This window comes from Dendropsophus ebraccatus, chromosome 12 (assembly GCF_027789765.1).
Source record: "Dendropsophus ebraccatus isolate aDenEbr1 chromosome 12, aDenEbr1.pat, whole genome shotgun sequence".
NCBI classification, from domain to species: domain Eukaryota; kingdom Metazoa; phylum Chordata; class Amphibia; order Anura; family Hylidae; genus Dendropsophus; species Dendropsophus ebraccatus.
Genome location: NC_091465.1, coordinates 30,065,547 through 30,092,696, shown reverse-complemented (window position 1 = coordinate 30,092,696; position 27,150 = coordinate 30,065,547).

Genomic DNA, 27,150 nt, shown 5'->3' with positions numbered 1-27,150 from the left:
GGTCTGAAATGGGAACCCACCTCTATGATGTCCTTATCCCCTAATAGGGCACCTTTCAAAATGTATCGTCTCCTGGCACCCTGGGAAAAGTGACAATTTTATTTGGGGAAGTTGTGGCCAGCAGGGCATTGCCATGTAGTATTATGGGGGGAGGATTCATAGGATTGGCTGATCATGTAATACAAGAACAATTGCCAATCCTGGTCTATAGAGGGGAACACCCCTCTATGTTTTCTATATATCCTAACAGGGGCTGTTTTCATTCTCACCAAGCCCTATGGGTCAACCAAGGCAGGGACGAGTGGGGGAGGAGGAGGCGTGCATCTTGCGGCTTATACAACCTTCTTGGCACTTGAGCTGTGAGCACGATTTACAGCTTACAGATTCCCTTTAATGTTTACTCAGTGTTTCAAAAGAATCATAAGGAAAAATATGGCGCTGTTGTTGGAGCTGTTTCTGAATAGTCAGTGCCTTACGAGCTGCTTATTGGCAGAAGTATCAAGGCTGGATTCTCTTATAGGCACAGGATACCCATAGAAATAGCTAAAGGCCATCTTGCCGGTACCAGGTCAACCAACAGTCAATCTAGATGCCAGGAAAGAGTCACGGGGGCAGCCGCCTCTGATAAGTCACTCCCTGTGGTTTCATGCTGTCGGTAGAGGAAGCACGCACCCTTTTAGTTCCACGACTGCTGACGGCTGTGACTGATGGATAGAAGCCGCAGACATATCATTTTATACTCATCTATAGGCATCAGCACACAAGTTCACAGACACGTCGATTAAAGCCATGCATTCAAGCATATCACGGACGTCTGACCTCTGAAACCTTCACTGATCCTCAGAGCAAAGTGAGGCAGTGATACATAAGAATATAGCTCTGCACAGCACTACTCTCTGACCCACAGGAGCTGCAACATGACCCCCATTCTCCTGAATAGCAGTGGGTTGCAGTTCTCAGCACTTGGTCAGAAATGAGCTGGGCAGAGAAGAAGAGAAAGGATCTGAAGCCGCATCATTCAGATTGGCGCTAATACTCCAGGCATATGCATAAGATCAGCACAGTTCTGGTATAGCCTATAATAGTGGGAGATACCCCTTAACAATCTACAGGCTAACATTGCCTTATAGTGCCAAACTGCCATGGCTGACAGCCACAGATAGTAAAATAAGGCAAAATGTCTTCTAATCCTCCCCCCCCCATTTTCTATCCTATATGCAAAATGATGGAAAATAAAAAGGAGGAATCTGGTTGCTAGGGGCAACTGAGCTAGTTTCACTTACACCATGTTTGATAAATCTCTCCCATGGTGTAAAGCAGGGATGGGGAACCTTCGGCCCTCCAGCTGTTGCAAAACTACAATTCTCATCATGCCTGGGCAGCCAAAGCTTTAAATTGTAGTTTTGCAACAGCTGGAGGGCCGAAGGTTCCCCATACCTGGTGTAAAGTGAAACTGGCTCAGTTGCCCCTAGCAACCAATCAGATTCCACCTTTCATTTTCCAAAGGGTCTGTGAGGAATGGAAAGTAGAATCTGATTGGTTGCTAGGGGCAACTGAGCCAGTTTCACTTTACACCATGTTTGATAAGTCTCCCCCAATTGGTCTTAATTGTAAGAAAGTAATCGTCTGAGGCAGCAAGTGAGCGGCAAGCGTCGAGATGGGCTAATCGCTGACATTTTTATACAGGCCAATTATCATCCAAATAAGTATCTCTATTTCTCTTTGTCGATAATCAACCCCAATCCTGGATAACACCTTAAAGGGGCATTTCAGCTTCCAAACACCCCTCTTGGTGCTCCTGGCCTGTTTTCACTTCCTTCTTTGAGTGGAGGCTGGGCACCTCCACAGTCATTGGCTGTTCAGCACTGTGCTCCTTTACTCTTCAGCTCTGGTTCTGACAGCTTCAACAGCTCGGAATAGTCAGTGAGAAGATCCGAGATTCCCGACCACCCCTCCCTTCATAGCAGTGAGTGAGGTCACCAGCCCGGCCACCACCGATAACATAGAGAGGTGGTCGGGAACCTCGATAACCAGCTGTAAACATGACAGACAGCCTAGCAGGGAGATGGAGCTAATAAATGAATGAGAACCAATTACAAAGTTTAACCTTTAAGCTATAGTTGTTGTGATGAGAATACCGCTTTATAGGGAAAATTTCAGTGTGACTTGTTATTCAGGTAGTCATGTAGGCAGTTCTCTGTGACAGACTGCTATCTGTGTATGTGTACATATAAACAATGCCGTCAAATCACGGAGTAGGGCCCCCTACTATTTAGCCAAAAAGGAGCAAAAGGTTACATGAATAAATGACAAGGTATCCTGGGACTTTTCCCACAAACTCTATATTAATCTGCTCGGCTCTTCCTGCTCTATAAAATGGAGCCTGCAGACTGGACTGTATTTTCAACATAAGATTCCCTTTAAATAACACTTGCTCCAATGCTGATTACTGACTGTGGTTGTCCACCGCTGACAGCTCCCAAGCTTTCTCCTTACCTTCTTAAATACAGTATATCACAGTGGCTTAAATGGGGTTATCCAGCAAAAATCTTTTTTCTTTCAAATCAACTGGTTTCAGAAAGTTATAAAGATTTGTCATTTACTGCCATTTAACAATCTCAAGTCTTCCCATACTTATCAGTGCTCTCTGCTGCCACCTCTGTCCCAAACAGGAACTGCCCAGAGCAGGAAAGGTTTTTATGGGGATTTGCTGCTGCTCTGTAAAGTTCCTGTTTGGGACAGAGGTGGCAGCAGAGAGCATTGTGTCAGACTGGAAAAAAACACCACTTCCTGCAAGACATACAGCAGCTGATAAGTACTGAAATACTGGAGATTATTAAATACAAGTACATTACAAATCTATATAACTTTCTGAAACCAGTTGATTTAAACAACAACAAAAAAGATTTTGCTGGATAACTCCTTTAGGGGGTTAAAATTCCATAAGGATGTCCACATAAATTCTATCTGCACACTGTGACCCATTAGTTCTCATGTAAAGTCATTCTTGTGAATTCTAAAGAAAAGCTGTCAGCTCCAATTCAGGTTCCAAACTGCTGACACTGTTAGGGCAAGGAGACACCTGGTACCTTTCATATATCCATTTGTGCTTCCAGAAAGTAGGAAAATGCTTCTGTCTCCTGAAGTTCTCAGGGATGGAACGCCTCCTCGCTCCTCTTTCATCCCTGTCCCTACTAGATTGACAGTCGAGGCTCAGCTTGCAGCTGATTGGTTCACATCTCTGTTCTGCCTCCCCTCAGGCTATATGTCAACAACCTGTCAAAAAGGGATAGTGATATACAGCCCAATGTGTTATAGGGGGCCCCTTGATTTACTGGGCTGAACATCATCTAATCGTGACTATGTTCAGTCTATTCCCTGAGCGTATCTGCCAGATTAAAATATGTTGTTTGCTAGAAAAACATAGCTGTGTCCTAAAAACAGCCTACTCTTTGTCCTCTTGTCATTGCAGTTCAGTTCCTGTTAAAGGGGTACCCCGGGCGGGGGTTATTTTAGGGTATGGCCGGGGAAGGGGTGGATATAGAGGCCGCCGGTCACTTACCTCCCCGGTTCCAGTGTCGGGTCCCGGATCGCACCGCCCGTTCTCCCGCCGCTTCCTGGTCTGAGCTGCGGCTTGAGACATGACGGCAGTTAAGCCATTCAGCGGTTGGACCGAAGTCCTGCCTCGGCCGCTGAAAAGCTGAGCTGCCTTGAGACATCACGTCTCAAGCCGCAGCTCAGACCAGGAAGCGTCGGCCGGACGGGAGAATGGGGTGGCGTGATCCCGGCGCTGTAACCGGGGAGGTAAGTGACCGTCAGCCTCTTTTTCCACCCCATACCCTATAAATAACCTACCTCTTTAAGTGCCAGGTGTGGTACTGCTTTTGGAAAAAAATCTGCTATGTACTTCTAATCCTTTATTACCCCTTTGAAGGTGTATTCTATGTTAAAACAACTAGTCCCCTATCCAGACTAGGGCAGGGAACCTTCGGCCCTCCAGCTGTTGCAAAACTACAGTTTCCATCATGCCTGGCTTTAGTTTGAGCTGTCAAGGCATGATGGCAATTGTAGTTTTGCAACAGCGGTGATGGTGGGGATCTTCAACTGGGACCCCTGAGATTTCCAGAACTGGGCCCTAACTCGTACGCCCTTAGGGTCCTATTCCACGGGCCGAGCAGGGCCTGATAAACGATGTAAACTGTTTACTGGGCCTATTCCACGGCCCGACAATCATTAGCGAGGGCTGCAGGGACATCGTTACCGATGTCCTTGCAGCCCTTGTTTCATACATTACCTGTCCAGGCTGCAGGTCTTCTTCTCCCAGTCCCGCGTGGCAGCAACAGCTTCGGAGCGGCCTGTCTGACCTGACAGACCGCTCAGCCAATCACTAGCCGCGGCAGTCCTCTCCAGTGATTGGTTGAGCGCTCTGTCAGCTCAGACAGGCCGCTCTGAAGCTGATGCTGCCACACGGGACCCGAGGAGAAGGAGAAGATCTGCGTCTGGACAGGTAATGTATGATGTTTTGAAATCGTTGGTCACCCGCTATTCCACGTAGCAATGCACGGGTGGCGACTGAAGATTTTAGGTTTATACCTAAATGAACGATCAGCCGATGACACGATCATCGGCTGATCTTTCTCTCTATTCCACGGAGCGATAATCGGCTCTGAAGCTGGAGCGCGTGGGACCCGGGGAGAAGCAGAGCGCAAGAGGAGCCCTGCAGCCTGGATAGGTAATGTATAAAGTTTCGAAATCGTCAGCTATTACATGTAGAGATGTGCGGTTGGTGCCCAACAATTAAAGGTCCAAACCTATATCAACGATCAGCCAATCATTGTCATCCGCTGATCCTTGTGTTTATTACTCAGAACCGATTATCCTTCTGTGTAATAGTAGCCTAAATCCGGTATATTCACAGATTTGTAGCCGAAATTTCTACCATTCATCAGATTGGGGTTTGCATAATAAATCTACCCATTCCCAAATGATTTTCCATCTCTGCACCCAGTCTGCCCCGTGTGAACACAGCCCTAAAGCCGCCAGGCCCGGCCGCGGTCATGCTGATGGCGTGATCCCGGATAAATGCGGTCACTTCTTGTGGCGGTGGTGAATGTCCCTTTGTGTGTGGCTCCACAATACACGAGCCTCATTGTACACACGGCGTCTTCCGGCGCTCTCACGTCCTCGGCACAAAAAAAAAAAAAAAAAAAAAAAAAGTTTTGCAGTTCATCCATTGAACTCCGTGCTCTCCTCTCCGCTGACAGTTTCAAGTCGCCCTCTCGGCTGCCGTCCCTCACGATCCCCCCTTGTAGAGGCCCCGCCACACACTGCCGGGAGCCCCCGAGCCGCCTCTATCCGCCCGGCCGACAGCTCCAGACGGCTCAGAGCTCGGAGCCTCCCCCGCCGGCGCATCGATCCGCTCGCCTTTCATGTGACCGGCGCTGTGGGAGCCAGGCTTCCTGGAATCAGCCCAGAGAGGGTCAGAGCCTTACCGGCCGCGGCGCTTCCAGGCACCGACACACGCAGCACTGGGACCCCTGCACTGCCGGGCACAGCTGCTGCCTGCAATCTCCTGCTGACTCTTAAAGGACCCTGCTCCCTAATAACCACACAATACAACAAACACACAACAACAACAACATAAACATTCTGCACTATACGAATATAATGAAGGATTTGCAATATTTTTTTTTTCTTAGATTGCAAATCTGCAAAAACAAAAAACTGGAAATAGGCAAAATTATTTAGTATATGTCAATTTTTTTTTATTTTTTAGTGTTAGTGCCGTCGTGCATCGAATGACAACAACCTTTGTTCGATCCGAAGCGATTGTGCAATATTTGCGCTCTGCGGGAGTCGGTGATCCTAATCAGGTGACGATGGCCGCGCCAGGCGTCGCAGGACACAAGCAGCGGCTTAGCTCCTGCCTAATAGCTATGTAGTTATGTGACCTTTGCTAGTCCAGCTGTTATGGCGCGGCAAGTCCGGACACGAGAAGTAGTGGCGATTAGAGAACTGCAAATGCCAGAAAGCCTAGAGTGGGATTCCCCAACTTTGCTGATGCAAAACTACAATTCCCATCATACCCTGATTGGAAAACTACAATTCCCATCATACCCTGATTGGAAAACTACAATTCCTATCATACCCTGATTGGAAAACTACAATTCCTATCATACCCTGATTGGAAAACTACAATTCCCATCATACCCTGATTGGAAAACTATAATTCCTATCATACCCTGATTGGAAAACTACAATTCCCATCATACCCTGATTGGAAAACTACAATTCCCATCATACCCTGATTGGAAAACTATAATTCCTATCATACCCTGATTGGAAAACTACAATTCCCATCATACCCTTATTGGAAAACTACAATTCCCATCATACCCTGATTGGAAAACTACAATTCCCATCATACCATGATTGGAAAACTACAATTCTCATCATTCCCTGATTAGAAAACTACAATTCCCATCATACCATGATGGGAATTGTGGGTTTGCAACAGAAGGGATGTTATAGGTTATGTAACGTTAATGCAGGGATGGGGAACCTTCGGCCCTCCAGCTGTTGCAAAACTACAATCCCCATTATGCCTGGACAGCCAAAGCTTCGCTTTGGCTGTCCAGGCATGATGGGGATTGTAGTTTTGCAACAGCTGGAGGGCCGAAGGTTCCCCATCCCTACATTAATGGGAGTTGTAGCTTAGGAAGAGCTGAAGAGACCTAGGTTGTATGACATTGATGAGTGTTGTAGTCCGTTACAGCTGTAGAGTCAAAGATTAAAGACCACTAGCCTACAGTATTGCCAATAATTATCATCCCATTATGCACCTGGGTTATAAAGAAGGCAATGGCATGCAGTAACTGAATAATCCATCAAGCAGTAGCCAACTGGTCCAACATCCCCCACTAACATGTTGGGAAAGAGATAGGAGGCTGACATACACTGTTGACAGTTGTCCGAGGCTTTAAAGGCGTTAACCAGCGCTACAAAAACATGGCCACTTTTTCGCCTCTCTTGTCTCCAGATTGGGTGGGGTTTGGCACTCGGTTCCATTGAAGTAAATGGAGCTTAATTGTAAACTACACCTGAACTGGAGACAACAGTAGGGGGAAAATGGCCATGTTTTTGTTATGCTGGATAACCCTTTTAAAGATGGTATGAAGGTCCTTGCTGTCCCGCCCTCCACTCCCAAGCCAAAACTTAGCATATTCCTCAGCTTTAGGCGTTTGGTAGAAAACTGGGCCATGTTGGTGCAGAACAGAAGTGGAGGGCTAGAGAGTGAGGACTGTCATTTCAGAGTAATGGATAATCCCTTAGAGGGGGTATCCAGGATTATTAAAAGTACAAAAGAAACAGCACCACCCCTGTTCTCAGGTTGTATGTGGCATTGCAGTACAGCTTCATTCACCTTAATTGAACTGTACTGCTACACCCAAACTGAGGACATGAGAGGTGCTGTTTCTGCAAGAAAGCAGCCATGTTTTTCTAAATCTTGGTGAACCCATTAAGTAGTCAAAGAACACTGACCAATCTGTTAAGAAAAATGTAATGTTTGGCTGCCTTAAAGTGACTGTACCACCAGGCCCAGACTGAAGCACTGGAGGCGGGCCGACCCACCCCCAGTGGGAAGAAACCCCAGCCCCTCCATGACGTGACTCATTAGAATCAATGGAACCCTATCATAGCTGGGGTTTCCTCCCACTAAGGGTGGGTCGGGCCGCCTCCAGTGCTTCAGCCTGGGCCTGGTGGTACAGTCACTTTAAAGGGGCTAGAATAAACATAGCTGCTTTCTTCCAAAAACAGCACCACCCCTGTTCCAAGGTTTTGTGTAGTATTACAACTTGGCTTCATTCACATCAGTAAAACTGAGCTCCAATATCACACACAAACTGAAAACAATGTGGTACTGTTTTGTTTGTTTGTTTTTTTTGGAAAAAGGCAGCTGTCTTTACTATAATCCTGGATAACCCCTTTAACAAAGTCAGTCTTAAAGTGAATGTTCCACCAGTACATTCACTTTCAGTGTTTCACATGGATAGACCGGCATTGGTGTGGGGAAGTCGGTGCTGCAGTCCTTTTTTTGAACCGTGGCCTGGTTCCCACATATGACGACGTTCTTTTCCGGGGTACCGGTCGGGGCTTAAGCACTGGAGAGGGGCTGGCCCACCCTCAGTGGGAGGAAACCCTTGCCCCTCTATGATGCGGCTCCATTACAATCAATAGAGCCACATGTTTCACATGGATAGAACGGTGCTGTATGCGGGAACTGGGACGCATTGGGGGGCTTCCCACAGCAAGTAACCCCCAATTCCTAGACTCTGGAGACCCCACTGTCTCTGCCTCCCTGGGCAGCTCCTGCCATTTAGTCAGTGGTTGAGATAATTTCCTCTACATTTTTTTTTTTTTTAGATTTAGTGCTCTCATCTGGAAACCCATTGGGACTTCTGGATGATCTAATTCCGCCCTCTGTGTGACCCTTCTCATGACTTGATTAGGGACCGGGTAAGTCGGAGATCCCAATCCTGCTTCCGTTTAGTTCCCTCTTTGGCTCTCTGTTCCTTCTACAGAGCTAGGATATAAAGCAGACCATGTTCCCGGCTGCTGATGTGCGGCAGCTGAGTGGTTAACTCGCTGTAATGAGAATCACGATGCGCCAGCGAACATTGATATCGCTTCCGCGATTAATCAAACTTTAATTAATGACCTCTGGAAACGGAACTCAGCTGAGAACCGTACGGGGGGATGAGTGTCGCCGACGGAGGGAAGTAAACAACTAGATGGCAATTTTCAGGCCATTTGTAGAGACAGGTTGATGGCTCTACATGATTTAGACCTCATGCGTATGGGCGAATAACCAGGGGTCCCAGTATGCAGATGGGGGGCAGGGACAGATCCCCCAGATTCTGGTTTACTGAATGGTGGTGCTGGTAAGCCAGCGTAAGCTGCAAGAATACAAAGGTTTTACTGAAATAGCAACCGCACCAACATGTACAGTGTCAGGTGTACCCAAAAGCTTTCTGGCAAACAAGTAGAGCCAATAAAGGATATAGTAACGTCATGGTTATTATATAGGAATATAGCACATAGGAAAAGAATAAAACATTAAGGGGACCTCTAATATGTACAGAGCCATAGACTTCATTCATAGACCATACTATAATTCTGTATGCCTCACACTTCATTCCTGTTTTGACTCCATATGGACAATGGATATCTTATTACAGAGCCACCACGTTTCCCTGAAAATAAGACAATGTCTTATATTAACTTTTGTTCCCAAAGATGTGATATGTGATATGTCCTATTTAGAGGGGATTTCTACAAAGAGCAATTCATGCCCCCCCCCCCATCCTGTCTCCCCCCTCACTGTCCCATCAGTCCTGTCTCTCCCCTCACTGTCCCATCAGTCCTGTCTCTCCCCCCTCACTGTCCCATCAGTACTGTCTCTCCCCTCACTGTCCCATCAGTCCTGTCTCCCCCCCTCACTGTCCCATCAGTCCTGACTATCCCTCACTGTCCCATCAGTCCTATCTCTCCCCTCACTGTCCCATCGGTACTGACTATCCCTCACTGTCCTATCAGTCCTGTCTCTCCTCTCACTGTCCCATCAGTCCTGTCTCCCCCCCCTCACTGTCCCATCGGTCCTGAATATCCCTCACTGTCCCATCAGTCCTATCTCTCCCCTCACTGTCCCATCAGTCCTGTCTCTCCCCCCTCACTGTCCCATCAGTCCCGTATCTCCCCTCACTGTCCCATCAGTCCTATCTCTCCCCTCACTGTCCCATCAGTCCTGTCTCTCCCCCCTCACTGTCCCATCAGTCCTGTCTCTCCCCCCTCACTGTCCTATCAGTCCTATCTCCCCCCCCTCACTGTCCCATCAGTCCTGTCTCTCCCCCCTCACTGTCCTATCAGTCCTGTCTCCCCCCTCACTGTCCTATCAGTCCTGTCTCCCCCCCCCCCTCACTGTCCCATCAGTCCTGTCTCTCCCCCTCACTGTCCCATCAGTCCTGTCTCTCCCCTCACTGTCCCATCAGTCCTATCTCTCCCCTCACTGTCCCATCAGTCCTGTCTCTCCCCTCACTGTCCCATCAGTCCTGTCTCTCCGCCCTCACTGTCCCATCAGTCCTGTCTCCCCCCCCTCACTGTCCCATCAGTCCTGTCTCTCCGCCCTCACTGTCCCACCAGTCCTGTCTCTCCCCCCTCACTGTCCCTTCAGTCCTGTCTCCCCCCTCACTGTCCCATTGGTCCTGACTATCCCTCACTGTCCCATCAGTCCTGTCTCTCCCCTCACTGTCCCATCAGTCCTGTCTCTCCCCTCACTGTCCCATCAGTCCTGTCTCTCCCCTCACTGTCCCATCGGTCCTGTCTCTCCCCCCTCACTGTCCCATCAGTCCTGTCTTTTCCCTCACTGTCCCATCAGTCCTTTCTCTCCCCTCACTGTCCCATCAGTCCTGTCTCTCCCCTCACTGTCCTATCAGTCCTGCCTCTCCCCCCTCACTGTCCCATTAGTCCTGTCCCTCCCCTCACTGTCCCATCAGTCCCATCTCTCCCCTCACTGTCCCATCAGTCCTGTCTCCCCCCCTCACTGTCCCATCAGTTCTGTCTCTCCCCTCACTGTCCCATCAGTCCTGTCTCCCTCCCCACTGTCCCATCAGCCCTGTCTCCCCCCCTCACTGTCCCATCAGTCCTGTCTCTCCCCTCACTGTCCCATCAGTCCTGTCTCTCCCCCCTCACTGTCCCATCAGTCCTTTCTCTCCCCTCACTGTCCCATCAGTCCTAGCTCTCCCACCCTCTCTGTCCCATCAGTCCTGTCTCTCTCCCCGCACTGTGTGGTCCCCCTCAGGACTGGTCCATGTACCCCTTTCTGGTCCCGGTAACAGCATTGTGGTGTAGAGACAAGTGTGGGACTACGATGGTCGCACTAGTTGGCGACTGCCAGACCTCTAGGTGGAGACAGCGGGATGGCTGTAGCTACAAACTCCCTCACGCTGTGCATCCCCAGCACGCTGCTTGGCCTCTCCACATAGTGACACATAGATGTTATCACACTGGTGGCCCACGTCTTTCCCTAATTGGGCACCTCCTCTTCCCCTCACAGGGCGTCATCTCAATGGGTTGCAGAGCGTCATTGGAACATGAGGGAGGATGTGGGGGCCATAGACTAGTGGTATCAGCAGTATCACCAACCACAAGGGGCTGGCAGAGGGTAGCGGCATGGTGGCAACGGGGGTCTTATTTTTAAGGCATGGCTTATTTTCGGCGGATGCCTTATTTCAAATTATCATGTAAATCCATCGCTATGCCTTGTTTTCAGAGGGTGTTTTATTCTCAGGGAAACACAGTATTCTCGAATCAATGAATTGCTTCTATGGGAAGATGTTTCTATAGTCGTATAGGGCACCATATGGTGCAAATCCAGTGACTGTGTTTGTGTGGTACATAGGGCTCTAAGGTTTAGAGGATTTTCTCCTTCTCTATATTAGTTTATTATATGTAGAATACTAATAAGGGGAAAGTCATTTACCAGTTTGCAATTTCCTAAACTTCTCACGTCGGTTGAACCTGCACTTTTTATTGAGGTGTTGTGTTAGAGCAGCCATAGAAACCAATGCTAAATAAAGTTCACAGGGTGGAGTCATTGGCAGCTTATGATAACAAGTTAGAGGACTGGTTACCTAGGGCCATATTAAAGGGGTTTTGCAGGATTAAATAAATATAGCTTTTTTGTTAAGAAACAGCGCCACTCTTGTCCTCAATTTGTGTCTGATGTTGCAGCTCAGTTCCACTGAAGTAAAATAACTCGAGTTGTAATACCACACACAACCTGAGGACAGGGGTGGTGCTGTTTACTGAAAAAAGCTGCTCAGTTTTTCGAATCCTTTAACAGGCAGGTAGGTAGGTTGGAAATTTACATAATACATTATCTTTTAATAAATGAACAACGTATTTTAACACAAAGCGACATAGAGTGAAACACCTTAACATAGTTCTATGAGATCACATAATACAAAAGTATCAGAGGTCACTGTATTCATGGGATTTTGAGTCCGTCCATGATAACCTTAGTTTCCCGGATTAGAGGTCTCGGCAGGCTGGATTTGAATCTGTCCAATGTCTGTGAAATCCTTTTATGGGGGATAAATTGTGGGCCCCTGACATATTACCCATCAGGCCCATCAGCAGGACTGGTGTTAGATGATAGCTAGTCTGGGCCCGCTCACTTGGGGGGTCCATGGAGATTTGAGTAAACAAAACGGGGACCTTAACACCCATGGCCCTATATGCACCTAAAATCTTCCCCAAAATGGTTCTACATCCTCTTATGTAAAGCTTTATTCACATATCATACAACACAAGAACCACAAAAATGCATGTAAATATCAGATGTTGCATCCTTGCTATGATCTAGGCTATGTTTCTAGAATTGCTTCTGATGGGAAGGATTAGGCTCTGTTCACACTGCCAACATGACTTCTGTTACAATGTGGATCATGACTACAGTGAAAAACTGACAATGACTGTCAGGATCTCAATGCTGACTCTCCTAGAAGGAGGAGCTAGTAGAAGCGCCCAGTAGTGCACCTTACTCTCCAGCTCTCAGCAATCTCATTCCAGGAAGCTCCAGTATAAGTCTATGGGACCACTGATTGGTCAGTGGCGTAGCTACCATAAAGGCAGAGTAGGCAGTTGCTATGGGGCCTGTCAGAAGGGGGGCCCGGGGGAGAAGGTAAGAGCATGTGTCCTTTTGCTTAACCCCTTATGTACTGCAGTGTGTAAATGTCCCAATGTTTACTTACATGCTGCAACACAAAAAAGGGGTTAACGAGCAGAAGACAGAGACCTCTGCTTCACTGCACTGATAACCTCTGTTCCCTAGCTGCAAGTAGGAAAGGAAAATGTGCAGAGCTCCGTGCAGAGGTCAGGGGTTATCAGTGCACCAGCAGTAATGCAGATATTTATATATATATATATATATATATAATGTGTGCAGTGCTTTGTGTTGTGCGTAGGGGAGGGGGGCCCCTTGAAAATTTTTGCTATGAGGCCCTGTGAATCCTAGCTACGCCCCTGGACACCGCTACAATTACTGATTAGCTGATTGGGCAATCCACAGACTTGTTGGGGGAGAGTGGGAGGCATTTGTTTTGGTGGGGGTCCCGGAGCCTGTTAGGCGGCACTTCAGGGGCACAGAGAAAGGTAAGTAGTGTTTATTATTTTCCCCCTACCCCTGCCTGATGACAAATTTTACCGATCGCCAGACTTCTCCTTTAACTTTTTAATAATTCCAGCATGCTTGGAAAACTGTGAAGTTAAATTCTATTCATCCTAATGGAAATTCTTTCCACTGTGATAATTCCCAGAAAAAAATTCAGAGACGGCAACAGACAAAAAAAAAAAGTGACCTGGCAGCCGGGTGAGAAGCGGCGCTTATATTTATTTATAAGCGTCCTGGCACAATCATGGCCACCTCCAAAACTTTACAGTGCCTATGCAGCTTTCCTCTGAGCTCTGTTCTGTAGCACACTGTTGCCTCCCAATGGTGTATCTTTATCACAGTATGAGCGAGCACTGTGAACAGAAGGCTCAGAGTTAATATGTCTATATCTCTTAAAAGTTCGCCGTTCCAGAATCGCCTTCCATTGCTATGTAGACATGATTACGTCGGACGTGATCGCAAACAGACACCTGCCCCACCGTGCCCTGCGTAATATGGACTGTAACGCAGACTATTAAGAATGACATGTTGGCCTGATAAAAAATCCTTTCCCTCCTCGCTTCTCGCTGGGGACGCACTCAGTCATGATGGATATTATGCTGTAAATTAACCTAATTCGGCTTTATTTAATTAACTACCGATCCATAGTCACTCTTACCACAGGTACTCTTGTATCCCACACTGAGCTCATTGCATTCATTGGCTTCACCGCAAGCAAATATAAGATACAATCACGTTAAGCCCCATGATTCTAGACAATTTAAAGGGGTAATCCTGCAAATAATGTCTCCGTAATGATATGATGAGATTTCCTTCATACTGTATTTCTCCCTTTCTCGGTTTACTAGGCAGCGCTCAGATATGTTGGCGTCCCTGCCTAGCAACAGGTGCAGCATAAGGAGATGATTCCCCTGGAGCTCAGTGTGAGCGGATCTCACGCCCATCAACCAGCGGGGAGTCCTGTTCGCGCATATCGATGATGTGACACAATACCCAGCACAGGACCACAAAAGGTTAATCCCCATCTTTTTATTTTTTAATGTTAATGGCTTATAGTGGGCACATGAAGGAGCCGGCTGTAATTTTTTTTCTTTAATGAGTTTTGCTAATGTCTTGTTCCCTGTGGTAAGGACGCCGGCAATTTTTTCTTTTTTTTTTCTTTTTCTTTTTTTTCGTAATTAAAAGCAAGCACTCTATACAGAGATGACCAGCTGAGATTTACATTTTGGGGAGAATGCTGTTGAGAAAATGAGTGCAGAAAATGCTGCAATCCGCAAAAGGGGTATGTTATATATAGGCTGGCTTCACATAAGACAGGTGCTTGAGTCCCCATCCGACTACATGTCTAATTACCAAAACTGAAAGCATAATATGTGTACAGGTTTCTAAATCAAAACCTGGATATCCAAGAGAAGAACCTCAACTCCCAGAAGATAAACTTTATATCACATGTAGATTAAATTACTCACTGATGCATGTGTGGCATGCTGGTACACCCCCGGTGTGGAAGTACAGCCGGTCACTTGCTAGATGGTGAGGTGTGACGCCAGTACTATGGTGGTTGGCCAGATATAGCCTTGCCCAGTGATGTTATGCCGTGATGCCAGTGCCGGTTGGGCACACAGGTATGGTAGCACACCTGCTTTTATATTAAAGGACAAGTGCCATGAAAAGCTTTTTTCCAGTGATTGAAGCACATTACAAAGTTATATAACTGTGTAATATGCTTCAATCACCTATCTGCCTCCCTTCCCTGTCTTTTCCCCCCTCCACCCCCCACCAGGAAGTGTCCTCACTCACACAAACCTAATTACTGTCATCACCGTCACCAAGCTCTTCTCTCAGCTCCTTCTCCTGTTACAGCAGCCCCCCCCCCCCCCCCTCCCCTGCCTTGTCAGGTGACTCAGCTTGCTCAGCTCCCATTGGCTGAACAACTGCAAGCCATCACTTGGACTGGGGAGGGGGGGCTGCTGTAACAGGACCTAGAGCAGCCCTCCTGCTGATGACTCATCCTCACAAGAAGGAGCTGCCTGGTGAAGGTGACGGCAGTTATTAGGTCTGTGTGAGTTAGGACACTTCCTGGTGGGGGGTGGAGGGGGGAAAAGACAGGGAAGGGAGGCAGATAGGGGATTGAAGCATATTACAGAGTTATATAACTTTGTAATGTGCTTCAATTACTGGGAAAAAGTTTTTCGTGGCACTTGTCCTTTAATGGGCTGGCTATACCTTGTTCCCCTGTGGTTAGTGACCTGCCGGGCTATTGCGGGGGTCCCTTGGGTACTGATCACGGTGGTCCTGAGTGGAGTAGTGACCCACCTGGACTATTGGCACTGCCACCCACAGAAAGGGGAGATGACCCAAGTAAAGTGTGTGTGCTGTGTCGGTGCTTGACGAGGAATCACAGAGTCTCTTTAACATAAATACAATCGTGTTTACTTGAGGTAGGCAGCAGATAATACAGCTTTGCCTTGATACAATACTTTACGCTTGATAAGACACTTAATACTTGAGGAATCCAGATCTGTATTGAGAGTAGGAAGAGTGGTACAGTTGTGCTGACTGGATTACGTGATAAGAAGTAGAAGGGAGGATCAGAAGAGTAGAGAGGAGGTTGTCGAGAGAGTCCCAACCCAAGTAGTACTGTGCTCTGCCGGAACTTCAGAGGTAGAAATAGAAGAATACTTGAAAAGAGAGAGAGAATACTTTTGCCTGTGTTTTGACTCTTTGGTCTTTGCACCACCTATTGCCCACCAGTGTCGAGTGACCCGTCCTAGAGGGTGACACAAGCCCCAGACCCTGTTACCTGGGATGAGCGGAATGCTGAGGGTTTCCTGCTTACACCCGCTCTGCGAGATAGAGTTCATAGGCTTCTAGCAACTTTGCTCTATCCGTGTCAGTTCCTTACTTTCTTTATAAATTCTGTCCTGCACTGTGTCTCTCCTTGTCCACCGCGTGGGTTGAGATGATCCCTGACTTGTCCTCTCTAGTGAAGGCTTAACACTGCATAGTGCTGAGTGGGGTTACTTGAGAAGAAACTGTCTAGCTGCATGTGCTGTCCGTCTAGACGACAAGTTAGACTGAGGACCTGGCAGGAGCCAGAGCCCAACTGGAGCACTGTAGAGAGCGTTCTGGCTTGTCCTTCCTCTACAGAGTCTAAAGACAAAAGACCCTACACTTCCTCTACCCATGTGACTTCCTTCCTACAGCGCTTGTAAGCTGTGCTGTGAGTGGGTGAGGAGTGCGTATGTGAAAAGTAAAGAGACAGATGATAGGTGAGAAAAAGAAAGGACTCTCATTGGTATACAGATCCATGTGATACACAAACAAACAATAACCCTTTGAGTACTACGGCTGTGCAAAAACCGAGCTTACATTCTTACAACAACGACATCTTGTGGCGAAACTCTGGCACTACTACATCACCACTTATACTTATAAGTAAAGGATTTTACCAAGGGTGTAACCAATAGCAACACCCGTGGTGGGACACCACACATGAACAAAGAAGAAATGCAAGATAAACGCCAATGGCCAACGCATTTCAAATGCAACACATTTTCTTAGCCCCAAATCTTAGGAAGGGGCTGAGGTGAGACTTTTTGTAGTGCAACTGACTGATTTTAAAGAGGTATTCTGGAGATTTTTTTTTCTTTTTATCTGTGCTCAGACCACATTAATATAGAAGATAATCATATTCTTAAAGGGAAATTTCCAGCAGGTTAGACAACTCTTACCTGCTCATATTTCCCTATAGCGTACAGGGCCATTTCCATGTAGTTTGTAGTTATATCCTTAGGATAATACAGCGGTTTGGAGCACTGGGGGCGGGACTATCACCCCCCAGAGCACCGATTTAGACCGCCCCTGGTCGGCCCACACCATTGATATTAAGTAGGGGGCGGATCGGTGCTCTGGGGGCAGTAGTTCCGACCCAGTGCTCCAAACCACTGTATTATCTTAAGGATATAACTACAAACTACACGAAAATGGTGTGGAGGATGAAGGTAAGAAACTTATTGTCATCCTTGGCATCCTGTGCACAAAAGGAACATAGCAGGTTAGACTTGCACCCCCACCGCTTCTATTTCTGTGTCAATCCCCACTGTACTGCACCTCTTTGTGTCTGTGTCAAACAAGGATCTTCCTGCTCTGCCAATCAGTGGCTGTAGCAGTGGCCCAGCTCCTATCTGATTGGCTAAGCAGGAAGGTCCTTGTGTGACAGGCACAAGGAAGCACAGCTCAGTAGGAGATCAACATGGAAATGTGTGTGTGTGTGGGGGGGGCATAAATAAACGTGCTGTTTCTATTTAACTGCATCCTGAGCACAAAAAAAATAATTCTCAAGGATACCCCTTTAACTATGGAGCCCCAGTTGCAGTACAAATACATTGAATTGTATCTTGTGGACTGTCACAGTAGTTAATATAATCTGTAATACTACGAAAGCCGTCTAGCTCTGATCTCATGGTACATGCACCTTGCAAACATGTCAGAAGATGTTACTAGCAGGGGTCCTTGAGCCAAGACCCCATTTATTGGATAGGATGAAAAAACTGTCCTGTGTGCATTCAGCTTTTCAGAGTTTTTCTGTATCTACAGAGAAAGCTGACGGTGCTCCTATTGAAATCAATGGGCGTTTAATGCTCCGTCAGCTTCACTCACAGGAATCTCCGAGTGAAGCTGACGAAAGCCAAAAGGGCACAGCGCTTACTGGAGCGTCGTAGCGGCTTTGCTCTAGTGATTGGTGGTAGACTTGGCTCACAGACTCCCAGAATGACATCATCTCTTATGTTAGAAGAAGCTTAAAGGTGTATATATCTTTAACTATTTGGGGGTTGAATTGTTTGCTCTTGCTGTTAAGATAGATAAGATATTACAGCAGGTTAAGCCAAATGGTAAAGTACCCCTCCATATATACTAATGCCCGTAATAGCCACAAGATTGGAGCATAGTGGTTGGAGACAGTCGAAGCATTTCACACCCATGTGTGCGTGTAAAACTGAGGTGGGAGCTCCTTGTATTTGTAGAACAGCTGTTTGGCCCATCAGCTGCTGTTGTGCAGGGCTCTCAGCCAAGCCGTATGAGTTGGAATCCTCCGTGCTCACTTGGAACCAAGGCTCGCAGATGCAGCAGCCGGCTGTGAGTCAGCTCCGGCTCCCAGGGAGCTGGGCTGAACCCCCTGCATAGCTACGGGGTCAGACGCAAAGCCTCTCATTACCCACTGTGCCGCTCCAGATGTTGCTTTAGTGAGGAAAGCCATTCGGGGGGTGAATGGGGATTGACTTTAGAAAGGAACACGCTGGTCACATTATAACCCTATGCTGCAGAAACAGAGCCTGCTGGGACGTGCTTGTAGGAGGCTATGCCATGTCCCTAGCCAAACACGACGTCTTCATTTTAATTTGCAAGGTCAGACTACAGAGAAAGCATGGTGCCAGCTGTTAACAATAACCACTGAATAAGGACGTAAAATATATCTTCACTCATAAACACTGATACCGAGATACTGTTCTTACCAGAATAACCTGATGTGGTGGGGTGAATCAAAGCTAGATTAGGCTTAGAGTCTGATGGGTCTTTACCTTAGCTCCAAAAGCCTGTTAGATAAGCATGTGTCGGGCAGTGTTTTCGACAAGCCCCTGAGTCCACAGTCAGCCCTATGGGCTTCATAAGCTTGTCAATCTGCCGGCTGTCTTTGAAGTCTGTGCCACTCCACCCCGGGTGCCTAGAAAAGCTGGATCCAGTCCTGGAAGACGTTTCCCAGGACTGGATCCAGCTTTTTCAGGCACCCGGAGTGGAACGGCATGGACTTAAAAATCAGCAGGCCGATAAGCTTACAAAGCGATTTGCTTTGTACTTTAAATGTTCTCATCTCTAGTGTGGTGTCCACCACGGGTGTTATTAGTTTATACACCCCTTGCAAAAGCCTGTACTACAAGGTGACGTGGTCATGAAGTGATTCTTAAGTTTTACCACTAGATGTCGCTATTATCTGTATATGCGCCTGTATATTGCACAGCTGTAGTGAGCAAGGGGTTATTGCTTGTTATAATCTGCGCACCAATGAGAGCTCTCTTCTCTTCTTCACCTATCTCTATTCTCCTTTTCTCTTTACACTTTCTTCTCCACCACTCACAGGGGACTTTACACCTCCTGTAGGAAGTTGTCACATGGGGAGAGGAAGTGCACGCCCAAGTCTTGGTGGAGAGAGGACGCAAGACAAGATGGTCCCAGCTGTAGTCCAGCTGGGCCCTGGCTTTGCCAGGTCCCCCCTTCAGTCACTGTCCAGTGTTGTCTAGTCAGGTGTGTGGTAGTGGACGGACACACATAGGAGACAGAGGACTTTTCTTTTAGACGCTCTCTTTGGTCCAACTATGCAGTGCTAAACTACTCAGGAGAGGACAAGTCAGAGTACACACCACAGGTGGTATCACAACAACAAAGGTCGAAACACGGGCACAAGTATATTTCTACTTTTAAGTATTCTTCAGTATTCTACTTTTTCTTCTAAAGTTCCGGCAGAGCACACTTCTACCCTGGGTTGGGACTCTCAGCACAGACTCCTCTCCACTACTCTGAACTTGCAGCACCAACTCCTCTCTACTGTTCTCAGCTCACTCAATTTCTCAGCACACAACCAAGTCAGCTCAGCTCTTCTACCCCAAAGGCAGATTTTTTTCTGTCACGTTTACAGTCTATGATCAGCTATTGTACAAAGCTTTCTCACAGTAAAGAAGATTTTGTTTATGACAACAGGACTCGGTGGTTATTGTTCAGGCACCTACACAGCCACTACTTTATCCTTGGGTCATCTCCCCTTTCTGTGGGTGGCGGTACTGATAGTCCGGGTGGGTCACAACTCCACTCCAGACCACTGTGATAAGTACCCAAGGGACCCCTTCACAGCCCGGCAAGTCACCAACCACAGGGGAAAGGACATAGCCAGCCCCCTTAAACTAAAAGCAGGTGTGCCTCCATACCTGTATGCCCAACTGGCACTGGCGTCACGACAATCTACCATCTGGCTGACCTATATCCTGACCAACCACTACATTAGTGGCATCACACATCACCATCTGGCAAGTGACCGGTCATCCATAACCAGACACAACACTAGTATTGTACATACCACCTCAAAATCCAATATGCCATACCTGCTTTTTATCAGGCTTCCTCTGCCCACCTTTGATCCTGATCTGTACTTATTTTAGAACTGATCAATAGGATAACCCTGATGCTTTAGGTTCATAGCTGCACCTTCCCTATATAATTTTTTTGTTCTATCTTGGGAAAAAACCCTGGAAGTAAAAAGATATATGTCATACTTTGAATGATCGCTGAAGAACATGAAATAAAAACATGAAAAAGTTGCATAAAGTGCTGTCTCTGTGTTGCCGGTCGCTCTGCGAAATGTAATACCCTGAATGCAGGTGAAACAGATTCCCAATGTTTTTGTAAATCATTTAGATTTTTTACCCCAGAAAAACAGCTCTAGCACCTTGGCAACTAGGTGTCTCACTTTTCTGCAATCTACTGCCCACTGCTTCCATCTCTGGTAACAGACAGACCAAGATGGAACACAGGTGGTGGCGGCAGAGCTTAGCTAGTGCTATGTGCAGGAGAAGGGGAGAGAGCCTTGGCTGCATACTTGAAATATGTGAGTCTGTCTGCTTCCTCCAGAGGGTCAGGAGCTGAGCCCACTCCATTCACATTTCTGCCGCCGGAGGCCTATACTTACCCTCTGTAGCTGCCATAGTTACTCTCCTAATACAGTCTGGCTTAATCTAATGAATGCTTAGAAAAGTTCCCTGAATAAAAATATTAAAATTAAAAAAAGTTTTAAAAATATAAACAAAAATCCTCCCTTGAAAAATGTTCAAATCAGCCCATTTTCCAGATAATAAAATGTAAACATAAAAAATATATATATTTTTGGCATGCGAAATTGTCCAAATGATAATGCTATTGATCCTGCTTGGTGAATGTCATAAACAAAAGCTAACGCCATAATTGTGTTTTTTGTTTTTTTTTGGTCACATCACATCTCGGATAAAGTTGAATAAAAAGAGATTAAAAAAATCCCTTTTAGCAAATGGAAAAGATAAAAACTACATATCATGGAGCAGAAGCCCCCTAATATGTCAATTTAGTTATAGAGGTCAGAATATGATGATTTAAAGTAATATTTTCGTTCAAAAATGTTTACACCGTAAAACATAAAAAGCTATACAAATTGGGTTTGTCTTGACCTGAGGAATGCTGATAACATGTCATTTATACCGCACCATGAACAGAGTAAAAGCAGATACCCCTTCTTCCCAATTTGTAGGTTCGTTTTTTTTCACAAAATGGTCATGTGCTGAAGTGGACGCATCACTAGCACAATAGGGAATTTAGATAAAAGTAAAGGGTTCCTATTGTGTGTTACTTCAGCTCTAACCTGTAGTACATTTTTACAGAAAACCTATTTTATAGAAAATCCCTTTAAATCTGAATTTGAAGCTTAGAATGATAAAACATATAAAGATATATTAATAGTTTATTCTACGTGCAATATTATCTATATGACCAGCATGTAACCTCATCTCTCAGTAAGCTTATGTCTGTGTTTGTCTCTGATAAGATACATAACAGCAGTCATGTCAAACTCTGGCCCATGGGGGCCATTATTTTTAGCCCGCCACACTTTTCCATTGCTGTGTTAAATCTGGCCCTCCTGATGTTGCAGCAGATTATAATATTGGTGGTCCGGATGGCCACTCAGAGCGCCCATATTATAATCTTGTAGGCTGCAGGCTACTATATAAAAGACTATTTTAGGGACTGGCTTCTAAATAAGTCACTATTGGAGAGGGCTGGCTACTTTTTAAGAGACTATTTTAGAGACTGGCTTCTACATAAGATAATATTAGGAGGGCTGGCTACTATATAAGAGACTATGGGGGAGGGCTGGCTATTATATAAGAGACTATAGGGGAGGGCTGGCTACTATATAGGAGACTATAGGGGGGGCTGGCTACTATATTAGAGACTATTTTAGGGACTGGCTTCTATATAAGTCACTATTGGGGAGGGCTGGCTACTTTATAAGAGACTATTTTAGGGACTGGCTTATACATAAGACACTATTAGGAGGGCTGGCTACTAAATAAGAGAATATGGGAGAGGGCTGGCTACTATATAAGAGACTATAGGGGAGGGCTGGCTACTATATAAGAGACTATACGCGAGGACTGGATATTATATAATAAACAATAGGGGAGGGCTGGCTACTATATAAGAGACTATAGGGGAGGGCTGGCTACTATATAAGAGACTATGGGGGAGGACTGGATATTATATAATAAACAATAGGGGAGGGCTGGCTACTATATGAGAGACTATAGGGGAGGGCTGGCTACTGTATAAGAGAGTATGGGAGAGGGCTGGCTACTATATAAGAGACTATAGCGGAGGGCTGGCTACTATATAAGAGACTATTTGGAGGGCTCGCTACTATATAAGAGACTATTGGGAGGGCTGGCTACTATATTGGGCACTATGAGGTGTGCTGGCTACTATATGGGACACTATTGAGAGGGCTGGCTACTATGCAGGGCTCTAATAGTAGGCCTGGCTAGTATGTGGGGCACTATTGGGGGGGGGGGGGGGCTACTACAGTGGGCACAATTATAGGATTACCTACTGCTTGAGGGATATAATGGGTAGCTACCATGTGGGGACAATTCCTTTAGGATAGGCAGTGCCAGAAACACCACATGCACTCTTCATTAAATATCAAGATTGGCCCGCGATTTTGTCCAATTTTTGACAAAAGTATTTGAGTTTGACACCCCTGCATTACAGTTATTTCTAACTTTCTATATAAAGTCATTTTATGTATCCTACCTTGATGACGATGTGGGGTATAATCCTATGTAAAAGTTATGTAGACACATGCCTTTAAAAATATGATGTATGTTTTTTTCTGATACCAGTGTTTCTCGCATCAAGCCCCAGCAGTGCCCTGGTACCCCCTCCCTTAACTTGCATATTCAGGAAGGCTCTTTTAATATTGTGATGGACACTCCTACCCGGCATAAAGCCGCTTTGATCGTCTGAAATAATAGTTTCCATTACTTTCCCTAATCTCATTGCCAGTACCTTAGCAAATATTTTATAGTCGGTATTCAGCAATGAGATAGGGCGGTAGGCTTCCATCTCGGTGTTATCTTTACCCTTCTTTTTAATAAGGATAATATTGGCTTCTTCCATAGACGTCGGCAAGAACCCCTGTAAACAGGATTCATTGAGAACCCGTAGCAGAAGTGGTAAAAGAATATTAGAGTGACATCTATATATCTCATAAGGCAGTCCATCTGGACCAGGGGCCGTATTGCCTTTAATTGCACAAAGGGCTTCCTCTAGCTCTCCCAGCCTGATAGGGGAGTCCATAAATATATCTTGTGCCGTAGAGATCTTAGGGAGATTAATCTGCCCAAGAAAGTCCGAATACAGACTCCCCAAATCAGGATTCGAGGAGGTATAGAGGGAGGCGAAAAAGTTCTTAAATTCAATCCCGATCTGCTCTTGTGAATGATACAGCATCCCGTCCCTACCTCTGATTACTTTAATATCTTGAGATTCCCTCTGACTGCGAATCACGTTAGCAAGAGTTTTACCTGGTTTATTTCCTTCAATGTAGGATCTCTGATCATAAAATAACAACCTACTGTTTGCCTTCTGTTTGGAATAGATAGCATAATTCTCCTCCGCAGTTTTTAACTGAGCCAGAGTATCATCACCTCCTGCCTCTGAGTATGCTAACTTAGCTGTATCAATTTTCCGTAGCAGATCTTCTTCCTCTTTCCTAAAGCCTCTTTTTTTAACAGCGATCTCTTTGATATAAATACCCCTTATAAAGGCCTTTAGGGTATCCCATACACATTGTATGGATGCTGATCCCAAATTATGGTCCAAAAACTGGGTAATTTCTCTTGCTACCCCTTCCCTATTATCCAATAACTGGAGCCAGTGAGGATTTAATCTAAAGAATCTACCAGTCCTACTCTCCTCTCTACTCTTAATCACCCAGACCAGCGGTGCATGATCTGATAGGACCCTAGGGGCATAGCTCACCTTAGATATACTCCGGAGCCCAGCCTGATTACATAGGAGGAGATCTATCCGAGAGGCTGAGCTGCGCGACGCACTAAAACATGAAAAAACATTGGCAAAAGGATGCAAGACCCTCCAAGCGTCGCACAGCCCGGTCTCCGCACAGAACCTCCATAAGGGGGAGCCTATCCCTTGACGGCTATTATTATACGGTCTCCTATCTCTGGGCTCCATCGTACAGTTGAAATCCCCATTGATAAAAAGACTAATTTGTGTCTTATTTGTGGAGGGTTATAGAAGGCTTTGGCATTGGTAACACCTTTTTAGGTATGGTCAAACTGTTGTACAGGAACCCAAGAGCCTCAGTTAGTGTTAATGGTACCCCCTCCCCGTCATTTATAATCTCCAGAGGAACTAGACAAGGCTGCCCCCTTTCACCACTATTATTTTGTTTATATATAGAACCCGTGGCAGAATGGATTAGGCAGCACTGTCCTTTTAGGGGTTTTGGAGTGAGAGGATGTGAAGAAAAAATTCTCTTATACGCCGATGACCTGCTCCTGTTTGTCTCCAGCCCCGAGATTTGTTTAACGTCAGTGATCGCCGATTTTCAGAAGCTTGGGTCGTTCACGGGGCTGGAGATAAATTGGACCAAGTCGTCGGTACTACCATTGGATGGGGCCGTAATAGGGGGAGTAGGCAATTTAAGGATTCTTGCGGAAGGGGAAGGATTGGAGTATCTCGGGGTAGTTCTGACACCCTCACCAGAGCAGTATGTGGAATATAATCTGAAGCCTGCTTTGAAGAGGGTTCAAGATAAGATAGGTGTATGGGGGAGGCTACCGCTCTCTGTGTCAGCGAGACTCTCGCTGATAAAGATGGTGGTTCTTCCCCAGATCGGTTTCTTCTTGGCCGCTGCTCCTTCTTGGATCAAGGATAAATGGTTCCGGGGGATCGAGCGGATCTTGAACGGGCTGATCTGGGGAAGAAAGAGGGTGAGACTAAAGTATGTACATTTCTGCCCCCCAATGAAGAAGGGAGGGCTTGGGTTACCAGATTTCAGATTATATTACTTATCCTACCAGTTGGGTTTTTTGTTGACGTATAAGGACGTCCCTGGGTTGAATGGAGGTAATAAGAGAGATATTTTTACCAAACTAGAAGCTGGTGGTATCCGGATGAATGCTCTGAATAAAGACTGGTTTGGGAATCAATGTAGTAGAGTTTGGAAAGAAATTAAAAGGATATGTAAGGTTAGGGGGAGTTTAGAATGCACTGACTTATGGGAGAATATGCACTTGACAGAATTTGGCAAAATTACCTCACAAGGTTATTGGAAAAAGTTACACTATGTTAAAGTAAAGGATTTTTTTGTAGATGGGGCACTTAAAGATATAGGTTCACTGTCCTTAGGGGGAGGGAATGAATGGGGACATAGATTTAGATACTTGCAACTGAAAAATGCACATAATAAAACTCCGGATAAAAGTTTATTTTTTGTTCATCATAATGACGGAATTCATGATATAATGGGGATACATGAAGGTAAGCACATAGTTTCTAAGATATATAAGATTTTGTTATCACAAAAATATTGTTTAATAAAGGAGGGATATAAGAAACATTGGGAGAGGGATCTTGGATCACTGACCAATGAAGAATGGGGTAGAATTGTTGGTAGTGTAGCTAAGGTCTCCACGAATTTAGAGCACAACCTTACTCAATTTAAAATTATTCACAGGATTCATTACACTCCGGTTTTTATGGAAAGGATTGGTATTAGGGACAACTCTCGCTGTTGTAAGTGTAGGATGGAAAGTGCAGGGTTATTACATCTGTTATGGACATGCCCAGACATAGGGGAATTCTGGTCAGAGGTTAATGAAGAGTTAAATAAGAGGGGGATTTTTGAGGGGAATATTCCAATCCTGTTGGGAGTCCTTGGGGATGCCGGCGGCCTGGGAGAGCGCAGTAGCTTGATTAGCTCTGTGCTGTTTCTGGCCAGACTGGCCATCCTCAGGAATTGGATTAATGATAAAAAACCTACTAGAGATGAATGGTTAAACTTAGTTAATAGAGCTAAGATGTTTGAAGTGTGGAATAAAAATGTAAAACTGGTGAAGAAGTGGGGGGTATGGTAGGGCTTCCCTTCCCTCCTTCCTTCATCCCCCCCCCCCCCCTCTCTTTAAATTTGTATTCCTTCCCTTCCCCTTTTTTTTTTTTTTTTTTTTTTTTTTTGTTGTTGTTTCGGTTTTCTTTTCTTTCATCTTATCTTCCTTCTTTCCTGGCCGGGGTATGGGTATGGGTTGGGTGGGGGGGGGGAGGGAGGGTTATGAGCGGGCATGAGCCTCTGGGGATTGAATTGCTAAGTACTTAACAATGAATGTTGTTTTTTCTGACCCAGAGAGTCATGTTGACCAATTGAATGTATGGTAATTTTTTTGTATGTCCATTTTTTATACTATAATGGGAAAAGAAATAAAGAATTAAGATACCAGTGTTTCTGAGCTGAAGTGGGTGTTGTAGGCTCTAAATTGATTAGAATGGTTGGAGCTGGGCCGTTTAGTCCACAGCTGCTATCTTATAATGGCATATATATACAGTATGTTGTTTATGTTGCAAAGTAAGTATTTCAGCAATAGTGTTTGCTGCTCTTTGCTGAAGAATCCATACAAGCATTTATGGCACTCTCTGCAGTTATTCATGCAAGTTTAATGGGTTTATATCAGTGCATGTTCATATCAATAGCTATCTATGTGTGTTTGTATGTATATATGGAGTTGGATGTATGTATTTAGAGTTAACAGACATAATAAACAATG